The following is a 13,936-nucleotide window of genomic DNA, read 5'->3' on the forward strand; positions in this document are numbered from 1 at the left end:
TCATATCCAAGGAGAGAGTTTTTTCTATATCAGAGGTGGGCAAACTTTTGTGTATAGGAGCCACATTTTATTTTATTTTATTGATGAATAAAACTCCTAACCTTTAGTTTGGGAAGGGTTGGTTCCACACCAATGAAGGAGGAAACTTTACAAGGCTTTATTCCTAGGGGAGGGGTTAGATACTTCTCTCATATGACCTGCTTCAGCCAATAGGCACAGAGCTGGCTGCCTATTAAAAACAGCCCTTTCCCCAAGTTCTTCCTTCTTCCCTATTGCAGCATCCTGTTCTTCTACCTTTTAAGCAGTGAGCAGCATGGGACTGAGTGGGATTATTTTGGTTATACCGCTTTCGGCCTGCTTTAAACTTTTCCATCTGGCTGTTCAGTTCATTTGGCATTAAGTACAGGCAAGTAAGGGGCTTAGAGCAGGCATCCCCAAACTGCGGCCCTCCAGATGTTTTGGCCTACAACTCCCATGATCCCTAGCTAATAGGACCAATGATCAGGGATGATGGGAATTGTAGTCCAAAACATCTGGAGGGCCGAAGTTTGGGGATGCCTGGCTTAGAGCATCTTGGCATCCTATTGTCACCCATCTGGAAGGGGTCTATGGGTTTGATACTCTTGAGGCCTGACAGGTGTCACCTGCTGATTGCTGAATAGTGAGAGTGGCTGGCACCCATTAGGTCACACACATACACATACACACACTTATCTGAAACACACCAGATGCGCGGGGTATAAATAATAAATTATTATTAAATTATTATTATTATTATTATGAGAATATGCTATTTGCCTGCCTTCACAGCTTGGGTGATGGAGGTGAACTAGGGTGGATTAGCACTCAGGAGTATGCAGGGTATTTTATATGGACCTGTCCAGAACATACCAACCCACACTTGTCATTTATGACTGTTACAAGTTCTTCTCTCTTGCATTAATAAATATAACCTCAAACCAATTCCTGTCTGAGTCTTTGGTCATGGACCAGGACCATATGCCAGTAGTGGTGGCACTATTGCCACCAAAGCAAGAAATGGGTGGGACACCCCTTCTCATATTTCTGTCCCACTTTCATCCATTATCCATTCATTAAATTCCTCTCTTTTCCCCCTTCTCTCTCTCACAAACAAACCTTCTCTCTCATTTTCTTTTATCCTATTCACCCCTTCAATCCATCTTTTTTTTTTTTGCCATTTCTCTCTCTGGGCTTGGAGGAGCACATAAGAGAGTTTCATGCAACACTGTTGGTCCATGGGTCTCTCACCTGTGCTCTGCATCCCAGCAAGCTGTTCCTTATTGAAGAAACTGTTTTCTTTTGGCTAATTTAGGAGTGCCAGTATGGTGACTGCTAAAACAGGAAAAAGTGTTTGTCATTTGCTTCAAGTAGGGTTCTCAGAGATGAATTTTTGAAAGGCTTTCTCAGTAAATGGTATGGTAGATGGTAACCATTATGTTCTTTTTAAGCATAGCTTTAAAATGAGGATTTAGAGTTTTGTGAGCAACAGCTTGTAATGCGCCAGCTAGCATACACTACCCTTGCCAAATATCCTTGCATTCTCCTACAGACTCACAGTGAAAATAAATATAGTGATAATTTTGGCACCCTCTGAGTGCTAGATCCCTTTAGCAATATCCTGCAGAAAAATGGATCAGATTATTATTATTTTTTTAAAAAATGAAACCAATTTAACTTGCAGTAACTTATACAGCACCAGCTGTTATAGTTATTAGCACTTGCATCATCATCATCATCATCATCATCATCATCACTATCATAATCAGCATAAATTTAATTACATTTGGAAAGATAAATTAGGAACAACACAGCAAAAGCTGCATGGAGAGTTGTTTGTACTTAATGTCTGACTTCTGAAAGCGTGATCCTCACGATGAATGTTAATGTGACCATCTTGACATGGTTCATAGCTTCCTTTTCCTCTGGTTCCTAGAAATAAGAAGCATAAGAGGAAACCATCTATTGTAGAGCACACAGAAAAAACATACAGGGAATATGCTAAGTAGGAAACATCCACTCTAATATATTTGGGAAAGGCTGCGATCTTTTGGTGCCTGGGAGGGCTTGTCAGGACTGACTGATACAGCGGATCCCACAGAAAAAGAGAACTACAGATGTAGGGGGACATCTGCCCTTGCAAACCATTCTGTTATAGGTTGGGAAGCTTCGCTGCCCTTGTCGCTCTGCTGTCAGTACTCTCTAACAGTGCTTCCAGCAAAAGGTGTGTGTGCTGGGGGAATGGCAGAGGTGGAGAGCAAGAGGTTAGGGATTGAAAGCCTTCCCAATTCCTTCCTTATGCCCCCAGATGGGAAGGGAGGTAAGTATGGCAGTCCTGGACCTGGCAAAAGAAACAAGCTATAGCTTAGGGCCCCTCTCTCTTGCCCCCCCCCCCAATATACTTCTTCTTAATTGTATTTCACTATCAATATACTTCTTCTTAATTGTATTTCACTATCAATATACTTCTTCTTAATTGTATTTCAGTTCAACAATTACTTTGATAAAATACATATTTTGTTATGTGCAAATGGGCTTTAGATACCTATTAGGTCCATAAATTACCATATATCATATATTCAACACAAAAACCAGTGACAATTGGTTGTTGACAAAGGACAGCTGGACATATAAAGGGCCCCATTACCTTCAGTAGCTTAGGGCCTCATCAAACCGAAATCCAGCCCTGTGGAAGGAAGAAGGAATAATGGAGAAACTTGAATATTCATCTTCCACCCTGCCATCCTGAGCCCAGCAGACCTCCAGATTGGGCCAAATGTGGCCAAACCTACCAGCCTGTCAGTCACCCAACGTCATTTGACATTGGAGATCTGTTGATTCCTATCTAAACAGTATAGGTTCTGTAGGCTGGAGCTGTTAGAAAACAACATAAACAATCCTTCAGTTAAATCACTTTGCAATAGGAAGAAAAAGGGCAGGGCAATGAGACATTGTTGAGTGGAACCTAAAGCTATCCATTCATATCTGAATAGCAGTACAGTAAATGAAAAATGTTCAGGGTTGCTCTCATTGACTAGCTGGAAGGTTCTGCATTTGTTCTGCTTTAATTTTTTATCCCATTCAGCCTTTTTTTTATCATCTCCTCAGAGCCTTTGGGGCTTTTCCTGCTGTCAAAAATTAAAACACACCATTATTTATAGCCTCAGAAAAAAAAAATATGGAAGCAGACTCTGCCCAGCATACTAATGCATTGCCAGTGTTCACTTAAGCCCTTTAAAGCCATTATCTAAAAATCAAATTTAGCTGCATAAATTTATCCTGCATTTACATAAAGATTGACTTCTGCCTTGGTCCAACCTCTTTCCAAGTTGCTTTTGTTAGATCTCCCGGAGAACGACATCCGGATACTTTTTCATTTTGCACTTAAGCATGGTTCTTCCTGTTGACAGGCATTTAAACATAACTGAAATATGAATTATAAATAAGTTTGGCAGAACAAAACTTGAAATCCCTATACACCTGCCCACTGAAAGCTCGATAGGAAGGTGAATAGCTGAAAGGATCATCCATTTATTAGCACCTGGATAATGACCAAAATGTGCCCCTGAATTGATTTACCAGCAACGCCTTTCCATAGTTGAACTGAAAAGGAGAAAATTAAAATGAATGAAAGAAAAAGTGAACTATCTGTGTTTAATCTCCAGTTCCATCAGAAATCGATTAACCAACTGACTTTGGGTCCAAAAGAATTAATTATACTCAGTCTCTGGTATAATTAACAACTCTATGGCCATCTCCCAAAATATTCATTAAACAGTCAGGAACAATATGAAATTCAAATTAAAATTGGAAAAGAGATTAAATAGAAGTAGTCATCGCTAAAAAAGAATCAGAGTACATCTGAGATGAAATCATTTGAGCAATACAAAATATGGAAATACATTTTGTGTTACATTTAATTATCATTAATTCCAGCACTGCAAGCTGGCAGCTATTTTAGGCTCATTACAAAGACTAAAATGGGTTGGAATTTTAATACGAATCAATCCTCATTGGAATAATAGGAATAGGAATCAAGCTTTCAGGAAGTTTAAAGCTAAAAATCCAAGTTGTCATTTTTTATTTCTTACGCTTGGCTGCACCAATCTGCATTTTAGAAGGTCCCTTGATAGGTTTCTGGCAGCAATGCCAAAAAAATCAAGAAATACATATCTATTTGGAGTCCTTATGAACACACCTTGAAGATTCCACGGCTTCAGCATTAACAGTAAAGCAGGTACTTCTATGATGGAATTTCTAAAGCTTGCTTACCGGGAAGCTCTGACTAGCAAAACAGGCTAGGAGATGGTTGCTGCAGAAGTGGCACAAGTCTCATTGTGAGGGCAACTGGACATGCATAGGTAAAGGTAAAGGGACCCCTGACCATTAGGTCCAGTCGTGACCGACTCTGGGGTTGCGCGCTCATCTTGCATTATTGGCCGAGGGAGCTGGCGTATAGCTTCCAGGTCATGTGGCCAGCATGACAAAGCCGCTTCTGGTAAACCAGAGCAGCACATGGAAACGCCGTTTACCTTCCCGCTGTAGCGGTTCCTATTTATCTACTTGCATTTTGACGTGCTTTCGAACTGCTAGGTTGGCAGGAGCTGGGACCGAGCAACGGGAGCTCACCCTGTCACAGGGATTCGAACCACCGACCTTCTGATCAGCAAGCCCTAGGCTCAGTGGTTTAACCACAGCGCCACATATTGCATGATGGTAAATACGGTGAAAAATATCTACTTTATTGCCTCGCCTCCATCCATGAGTAATCATCTATCAGTACCAGCTGATATGATGGCTATGCTCTGTCTTCACAGCTGTGTCCAGTAATCCTTCTGAATACCAGTTGCTGGAAACCATAGGAATGGAGATTGCTATTGTGTGCAAAATCTACTCCCATTACCAACTTCAATTGGCTGGCCAATTATAACCATTCCTGGGCAAGGCTAGCATAGTGGTCCATGCATTGGTAACTTCACAATCAGACTATTGTAATGCTCTGTATGAGGGGCTATCCAGCACCTAGTTTGGAAGCTGCAACTAGTACAACATGCAGCTGCTAGGGTGTTTGAAAGACTGCATTGGCTGCCTATTTGCTACCAAGCCAAGTTCAATATTTTGTTACTGACATCTAAAGCCTAAAGAGTTTGGCACCAAGATACCTAGCAAACTGCCTCTCCTGGTACTGACCACACTTTAAGATCATACAAGGAGACCCTGCATCATCTAAATGAAATATATAGGGGCAATGAATATTTATAAGGCAATAGTTGTAACTATAAATCTCATCAATTTTCATTATTGATTCTGTTTTTTCATCATTATGAATTGCTGGTTTTGTGAGGTGTCGGCAAGTACGGTACATGACACTATAAGACAACAGGATTTTATGTTCAGCATGTGTTAGAACTAATGCAGGCATCAGATCAGCAATATATCACAAGCAGCTGAGAAGGAAGTGTGGTTCCTTGGAGCGGCCTTCACCTGGTTCCTAGAAAGAGACTTTCTGTAAATCTTCAGCAGCCTGCTTTGCTCATAAAACAAAATCCTTGAGCTCATAGAACAGGCATCCCCAAACTCGGCCCTCCAGATGTTTTGGAACTACAACTCCCATCATCCCTAGCTAACAGGACCAGTGGTCAGGGATGATGGGAATTGTAGTGCCAAAACATCTGGAGGGCCGAGTTTGGGGATGCCTGTCATAGAACCTCTTTTGATCAACTTGAGGCACCTCTGCTGTTGAGGCCATTTTTGCAGATTTGACCTTCCCTCTGCCATCCTCACCATGCAATCTTCTCCTGTGCCTTGGAGGGTCCCTGAACTCTCTTGTGTCCCCTCTTTTGTTAGTAGAAGCATTCAAGTATAGTTTTGTTGCTGCTTGTAGTATTGGTGCATTTGTGCTTCTTAAAAGGAAGGGGGGAATGGACAGCCTTCTGCCACCTCATCTACAATAATGGTAAGAATATAAGAAGAGCCTGCCCATTGCCCCACCTAGTTCAGCATCCTGTCCTCAAGGGGGTAAGGGACGTGAGTGGCACTGTGGTCTAAACCACTGAGCCTCTTGCTGATCAGAAAGTTGGCTGTTTGAATCCCAGTGACAGGGTGAGCTCCTGCTAATCTGTCTCAGCTTCTGCCAACCTAGCAGTTCGAAAGCACGCCAGTGCAAGTAGATAAATAGGTACTGCTGTGGCGGGAAGGTAAATGGCATTTCCATGCGCTCTGGCACTCATCACACTGTCCCATTGCACCAGAAGTGGTTTAGTCATGACCCAGAAAGCTGTCTGTGGACAAACACTGGCTCCCCCAGCCTGAAAGTGAGATGAGCGCCACAACCCCATAGTCGCCTTTGACAGGACTTAACCATCCAGCCGTCCTTTACCTTTACCTCATAGTGGCCAACAATCAAGAGACCCACAATCAAGAGACCCACAATCAAGTCATAAGACACCATCACTTTCCCCACCACCTACACAAACATCTATTACTAGGAGGAAGAAACTCCAAAGCAGAAATCTTCCAGCCAGAATTAGACCCCTGTACTTTTCATTGCTATGGGGACCCAGGGGGCGCTGTGGGTTAAACCACAGAGCCTAGGGCTTGCTGATCAGAAGGTCGCCGGTTCGAATCTCTGCAACAGGGTGAGCTCCCGTTGCTCGGTCCCAACTCCTGCCACCTAGCAGTTCGAAAGCACATCAAAGTGCAAGTAGATAAATAGGGACTGCTCTGGCGGGAAGATAAATGGCGTTTTCGTGCGCTGCTCTGGTTTCCAGAAGCAGCTTGTCATGCTGGCCACATGACCTGGAAGCTGTCTCCCTTGGCCTATAGAGCGAGATGAGCGCCGCAACCCCAGAGTCGGACACGACTGGACCTGATGGTCAGGAGCCCCTTTATCTTTTACTTTACTTTTCATTGCAGGAATTAAGTACTGGGCGTCTGAGCCATCGGTCATATGCCACAAAGGATTAAGTAAATAAATGAGGAAATTATTAGCTGTTAAACAAGATGGACAGAATATATATTTTCTTTGTATAGTGCTTGTGCTCAATGGGGAGTGGCTTTCTCATTAGTAAAGGACCTTTTATATTACTTCTAAAATATTTGGAACTCCTTACCTCTTCAGGACTAGATAGAGCATTTGTGAGGGACAGCAATGCTATTCATGTTCTAAGGAATATTTTGTTTAACATTTAAATGAAGTGCTCAGTTCTGTATTAACATTTGGGCAGAATAATAGCATCACAAAGCAACTGCAGTAAATGTAGACATCACTGCATGATATCAATAATTGCATCAATGTGAATGAATGTATCTTATTTCCCCACCACCCACCAAAGTGAGGCAAAGCTATAGGTCTACTTCATACTGCCTCTGCAAATCAGTATACTTTTAAATTTGCCACTCTTGAATGCAAAGGAGTTACGAGATGGTGCATCATTGCAGATAAATGTGTTGAGGAATTTCCCCTTTATCCAGCAGAGAGAAAAAGGAATTGTGATCTTGCCTCTCATTTTATATCATAAAAATGTATCAAAGAAACATGGGGGTCCTTTTCTTATGTGCTCTTTTCATCATAACAATGCTTTCAAGAGATTTGAGAGATGATTGCATCCATTTAACAAACTTGTAAAATGGAAATCAAATGATAATTGCATCGTATGCTGATGTGGTGGTAATATGTTCCTAACAGATTTCATCTGGAACAAAGTAGCTGGGGCGAAAGAGTGTTCACTTTTCGTAAAAGCAAATAGTCATAGCTGGAGGGTCCCAAGAACATTCCCCCATCTATGAATCAGACTGAAATTTTATAGATTCACATTTTGCAGGCAGCTGAGCCATATCAAACTGACCTTACGCTGTTCTCACTAAACCATTCAATAATTTTATTATAATTGACCTTGTCCAGACCTGGTTTGAAAGGTCACAGTGAATTATTTAATGGAAAGCAAAGAGTTTTGTTTAAGCACACGCTTCACATACTGAAACTCTTCCCCCTCCCAAACATCGAACAGCACATTCCTACACTCTGTGAATTCAATTTGACTTACTTCCATGAATATCATAGGATTGCAGCTGTATTCTGGTATCTTATTTCCTGGGAGTATGCCCAACAAACCATAATGAGACTTACTTCCATGTAAACATATCCACGTTTGCACTGTACAGCTAAAATACACTTTGTCCTCTGATGTAAAGAGTTTTTCACTGTCTCTAAGCAATATTTTAAATAAAAATGGGTGTGGCACATACCACTGGTCTTTTCCAAGCCAATTTACAGCACCATCCTATCCACATCAACTCTGCAGCAAATCTCGATGATTTGATAGGACATACTTCCAAGTGAGCATGTATAGGACTTCAGTTTTAGGTGTTCTTACTTTCCCATATTTGATTTGGTAAAAGAAATGGATTGGGACATTATAATAAGGACTGAATCAAAATGGGGGAGCTATTTTTTTTTGGTGAACATTCTCTGCAGCATCAAAAAGCCATAGTTTTCTATTTATAGATTGACGAGGAGTCCCATAAGCATTATGCAATGACTGCCCAACATCTAAAACATCAGTGTTTTACCTCAGTGACATTGCCAGTTACCTAACCTGGTTGGGTAAGACATTGTGATGTCATCCCATACATGATCTCTACTGTTGAGGATGGCTTGTATGACTAACCCAGGCATCCCCAAACTGTGGCCCTCCATATGTTTTGGCCTACAACTCCCATGTTCCCTAGCTAACAGGACTACTGGTCGGGGAAGATGGGAATAGTAGTCCCAAACAACTGGAGGGCTGAAATTTGGGGATGCCTGGACTAATGAAATAAGATAATGACAATACAGTAAGGAGAAGAGGAAAAAACTGTAGAAGCAGTTTAGGGAAACAATGACAGTGAACAGGATGGTGTGCGTACTCTCACCATTCAGAGCATTTTTTTAAAGGAAAAAGAGAGAAGTTCTGATGCTAGTGTGCAATGGTTCTATGGCAGAGGCAGCAATCCACAGCAATCAGATCAATATGTAAAGGTACAAAGTAATCCCTACATTTGGAACGGTTAGCAGCTACTGTTGGATAAGATTAGTGACCCATATAGTAGCCAAGACAGCCTTGTCCTCCATGAATTAGTCAAATCCTATTTTAAAGTCATCCAAGTTTGTGGCACATAATTTAACTCACTGGTTCTCAAAGGGTGTGGCAGGAGATTATGACAACAGTGGTGAGAAGATTCAAGGACAATCAAATATTCAAATATTTCAGTGTAGCATAGCATAGCATAGCATAGTATAGTATAGTATAGTATAGTATCAAGATTTTTTTTGAGGGGGGGGGGACTATACAACCAGAAAAAAGTAGCCACAACTCTAAGTGCATTGGCTTTTCTTCAACAGTTCTCCATGGCATGTTGTTGTGAACAGAGATTTTCAATTCTGACAAATATGAAAGATCAGAAAAGAGAAAGGCTTATTTGTGCTGATGAGGAGATGAGAGTTTGTTTGTCTCAAATTAGACCCCTCATTGAGTCTGTAGACATACTTAAGGTACATGTGTAATAGGCTCATTTATATTTTGGGAATAATTTGTGGTCTTATGTAGCTTCATTGTTTTATACTTTCTGGATGTCCTGAATCTTCACGGTTGTGAAACACAGTACACCAGAAAATGAGCACCCTGCTCTTAAAAAGCAAAGAACAACAACTTGCAAGTGCATCCCATTTAATTCATTGCTTTGAAAATAACCCCTTTAGTTCTTCCCCACTGTGGCTTCCCCTAGCTTCTAATAAAATCAGCAAGAGTCCTCACCAAATTGATTCTGCGCAATAATCTAATCTGCATTTCTCATCGCCCATTAATTTATTTCTATAGCACATTAACTGTAAAACAGTTTTTTTGCCCTTTTGGTTACCTCCAACTAATATATCATGACTTCGATCAACAAATGAAAGATGCACTGTAATCAGTAACTTATGTCCTTCAATAGTACATTTATAAAATAGTTTCTATCCTGGATAGGTTTGCGGTAGAATAGTACTGGTGGGAGGGGGAGAGTGTGGAATCTGAATCAGTGCTCTCTCTCTCTCTCTCTCTCTCTCTCTCTCTCTCTCTCTCTCTCTCTCTCTGGACAACAGAAAAGAAATCTCTTAGAAGTAGACCAGTTGATTGCTTTGAGGCTTGAGGTAATCATAAAAAATGCCTAGATTGAGTTATTTTTCTTTGAAAGATTGGACTATTCTTTCCTCAAAACAGAGTTTTGAGATTGCCAGGTTGCCCCCCCCCCGGCAGTAGGGAGTGGAAGAGAGAGAGTTTTGTTCAAATGTTAAACTTTAAAGGAAACAATTATAGGCTAGTTCCATAGCTGCCAAATTCTCCCTTATTTTAAGGGAAATTCCCTTATGCTGAATAGGCTTCCTCGCGAGAAAAGGGAAAACTTGGCAGCTATGGCTAGTTCTCAGGCTTTTTTGGTTTGGCAGGGGACGTACCAATATAATAACAATAGCAATGTATTATTTATACCCCGCCCATCTGGTTGAGTTTCCCCAGCCACTCTTGGCAGCTCCCAACTGAATATTAAAAACGCAATACAGCATTAAATGTTAAAAACTTTGCTAAACAGGGAATGGTGCCATTAGATTTTGCTGGGCCTTAATTCCTATCATACCTTTCCCTTGGCCATTGTAGTTGAGGCAGATGGGAGCTGGGAGTCCAACAACATCTGCAGAGCACCACATAGGCCACCACTGGTATGCTTTGTGTATGGATGAAAATCATGCCTACTTATTCATTTTCAGGAGCAAATTAGTTTATGAGATCTCAAGACACATCAACTCCCACAATCTCAGTTTCATTGCCAATCTATCCCAATATAATATAGGTGAAACAGATCATCAAAAGGTTTGTGAATCAGATTTATACTGAATGGCATAGGTGCAGTCTAGAGAGCCATCGCTGACTAAAGAGCTGTTAAGTAAGATAGCTTTCAAAATAAGAATTGCTCGTCTCATGCATGCCTGTCTCAGAGGAATATTTTGTGAATAATTTTGTGGATTTTATTTCTGAAGTTTGGCATGTGGCCACAAGATTGCTTTAAAAAATGCCAAGATTTATGTATGTCAGAATAGTACATAAATCATTAAAAACCACACAATCCAAAACTAAAAACGTAATGAGAAATGGCTTTAATGTAGCAACAGTTGAAACAATGCAGGTAGCAGGTTAAATGCCATTGTTGCAGAAGGTGTGTTTAGCTAGCCATGCCCTCCTCCAGCCCTCCGTTCCATTCTCCTTTCATTTTCTATATTTCTTTCATGTGACTACTGAACTTCCTTGGTCCTCAATGGGCCATGCTTGTGTGTTTGTGTGCTTGGTTTCCTTTCAACCTTTTTCTACTTCTGGAAACCTCAGGGTTCTTCCAAATATGGTGATGCTTCTGTTTCTCAGTGGCGCCTTTGATTTTGACTGCTTCCTGAACTTTGTACTGTTCTAGGGGTGGGCATTTGGGTTTGGGACCTTCCTGAATCCTTTGCAAATAATGAGCAGTGAAATGATTGGGGCTCCATTTGCAACATAGGGGTTTTTGATCAACTTTGTAGCTGTAAGCATGAAATTTCCCTTAGGAGTTTTAACTGTAGTCATCACTGGTAAAAATGATATGATCAGAAATTTTTAGGGAAATAAAAGGCCTTGTGCAGACCCCCTTAGTGTGTTCAAAATAAATGTTTAATAGGCACGTCCTCTCTAATTGCATTTTCTTAATTAAGTTAATAGAGCTGAGAACTGTGAAAGAGCACATCATGGTGTGAAGAAAATCTCACTCTCCAAGCAGCACGTCTCCCACTGAGGTGATAAAAACCCACAGAACTGTAATTAAATAAACACTAACTGTTTGTATCACAGGCTTAAATCTCCCATGCTACTTCAGAGGGTGATTAAAAGACTTCTCTTAACAAGATATACCGTCTTGAAATGCACAGAACACCTCTTCCACTCCCACTATTTCTTCTTGGGGAGGAATTTACTTAAAGGTAACCAGAGAGCCTTAAGGCACATTTAAGACCAACAAATTTATTGTGCTGTAAGCCAGAGTCCTCTTTGTCAAATACATGAAGTGGACACCTAAGGGGATCAAGCATATATTCCATCAGTGCAGAAATAAGACAAAACTAGAAGAAATCAGAAAGTGAAGCCGAAATTAGGCAATGCAAAAAAGAGTTGCCGGTGTGTCTCGAGACTGTGCACAGCCCAAATGAAGACAGAATTGAATCAAATGAATACAATCCAATCAACTTTGTATCAGCAACTCCTGATCTGCAGCTACTGATGCAGAACATAGCATGAGCCATGCATCCTTCTGGACCACCTGGTGGAAATGGTTTTGAGGGGCATTGCTTTCCCATTGCTCCACCTCCCAAAAACACACAGGCAAACTGATATAGATGGGGGAGAAGAGAAGAGAGGAGCAGGGAGCATGTCCTCCAGGACTCACAGCCAAGATGTTTATGAGCTACAAAGCTCTGTGCTGTAATATCAAAGCAGACTGAAGGAATCACGAAGCCATAAATGAGAAAGGCATTGTTTTCTATGCTCACTAATATGAAATAAAAGTGCACATACAATTAAAATGATGCTTCTAAGAAGAATACTTGCTTTGCATATGCTATGATCTCTGAATGACTATTTACTGCAAAAGTAAAGGGAAAGTAATTCAAATCAAATCCAACAGAAGCTCTCTCAAAGTCTCCAAGAAAATGGTTTTGATATTATAATCATGTAATGAATTATTCACTGGGATATTTTTCACCCACTACACTGACATTAGGACTTGCTGAGAAAATGGGTTTGTGTGGGTTGTTTGGGGTTTTTTCCCCCTTCTGTTAGCATTGTGTTTAAAAAGTGTTTTCATAAGGAATGGGAGTTTGCAAAGTGTTGATATGGGGCTCTGAAGAGCAGTTGGACATTTTTTCCTTTCAGTTTTATAAATAAAATGCTCTTCTTCAAATCAAAGCATTTTGTTTGATGCTGTTCATTTCCTCACAAGCTGGTCAGCTGCATTATGCAAATAGCCCTGTTCGCACAACAAATGTGCCTTACTTGGAGCTTTGTGAAGCTGTAACCACTAGTCAGCCTTACTGCCTTTTCACAAGGGTATCACTCAATTCCTAGCAAAATAAAAAAAATCCTTCAGTAGCACCTTAAAGACCAACTAAGTTTTTATTTTGGTATGAGCTTTCGTGTGCATGCACACTTCATCAGATACACTGAAACAGAATCCACCAAACCCTTATGTATATTCAGGGGGTGGGGGTGATGGGAATGGGTGATGGGCTGATGGGAGTGGTAAACCTGTAGATGGCTGTTAATGACTGCTGATGACTGCAATTGGTCCTGGGGGGGGGAGGAAGGGCTGAGGCGCTAAAGAAAGCTTGATCATGCATAATGAGATAAGAATCCAATATCTTTATTCATCCCAGGTGGCTCCATGGTTTTAAGCTTGGTAATGAGTTCAAATTCAGCAACTTCTCTTTCCAGTCTGTTCCTGAAATTTTTCTGTAATAAAACAGCTGCTTTGAGATCTTGTATAGAATGTCCTGGGAGATTGAAGTGTTCTCCTACTGGTTTTTCTGTCTTGTGGTTCCTGATGTCAGATTTATGTCCATTTATCCTTTGGCGTAGGGTTTGGCCTGTTTGTCCAATATAGAGAGCTGAAGGGCACTGTTGCCCTGTGATCCATGGGAGAATATGCACAAACAGCCGAAGGCAAGACAGGCAAAAGTGCAGCAACTCCAGCTTTATTGGGCTGTGGACCTTGCTACTGACCCAAGCCCCAATCTCACCCTCTAAACAATACAGCCCCTGTTTCCCACAAGCTATAAGAACAACAGCAGACATCCCCAATTAGTTTTGCCTCACCTTTCTCTGTGCCTGGGTCC

General features: G+C 41.1%; 1 long non-coding RNA gene across 2 annotated transcripts in view; it reads right to left on the minus strand.

Annotated features, from left to right (window-relative positions):
- Positions 1-1,193: 1,193 nt before the first annotated feature.
- The window catches only part of LOC148684811 (uncharacterized), a 77,793-nt gene continuing 65,050 nt past the window's right edge, over positions 1,194-13,936 (minus strand). Inside the window, exon 4 of one of the 2 annotated variants that reach the window (XR_015951430.1) lies at positions 1,194-1,950. This is a non-coding gene — a long non-coding RNA (uncharacterized LOC148684811). Of the gene's footprint in view, positions 1,951-3,018; positions 3,147-13,936 lie in introns of those variants that run through there. The other variant, XR_015951434.1, reaches the window with a different exon arrangement.

The sequence above is a fragment of the Zootoca vivipara genome, chromosome 8 (assembly GCF_965207765.1).
Source record: "Zootoca vivipara chromosome 8, rZooViv2.hap1.1, whole genome shotgun sequence".
In the NCBI taxonomy this organism is placed as follows: Eukaryota; Metazoa; Chordata; class Lepidosauria; order Squamata; family Lacertidae; genus Zootoca; species Zootoca vivipara.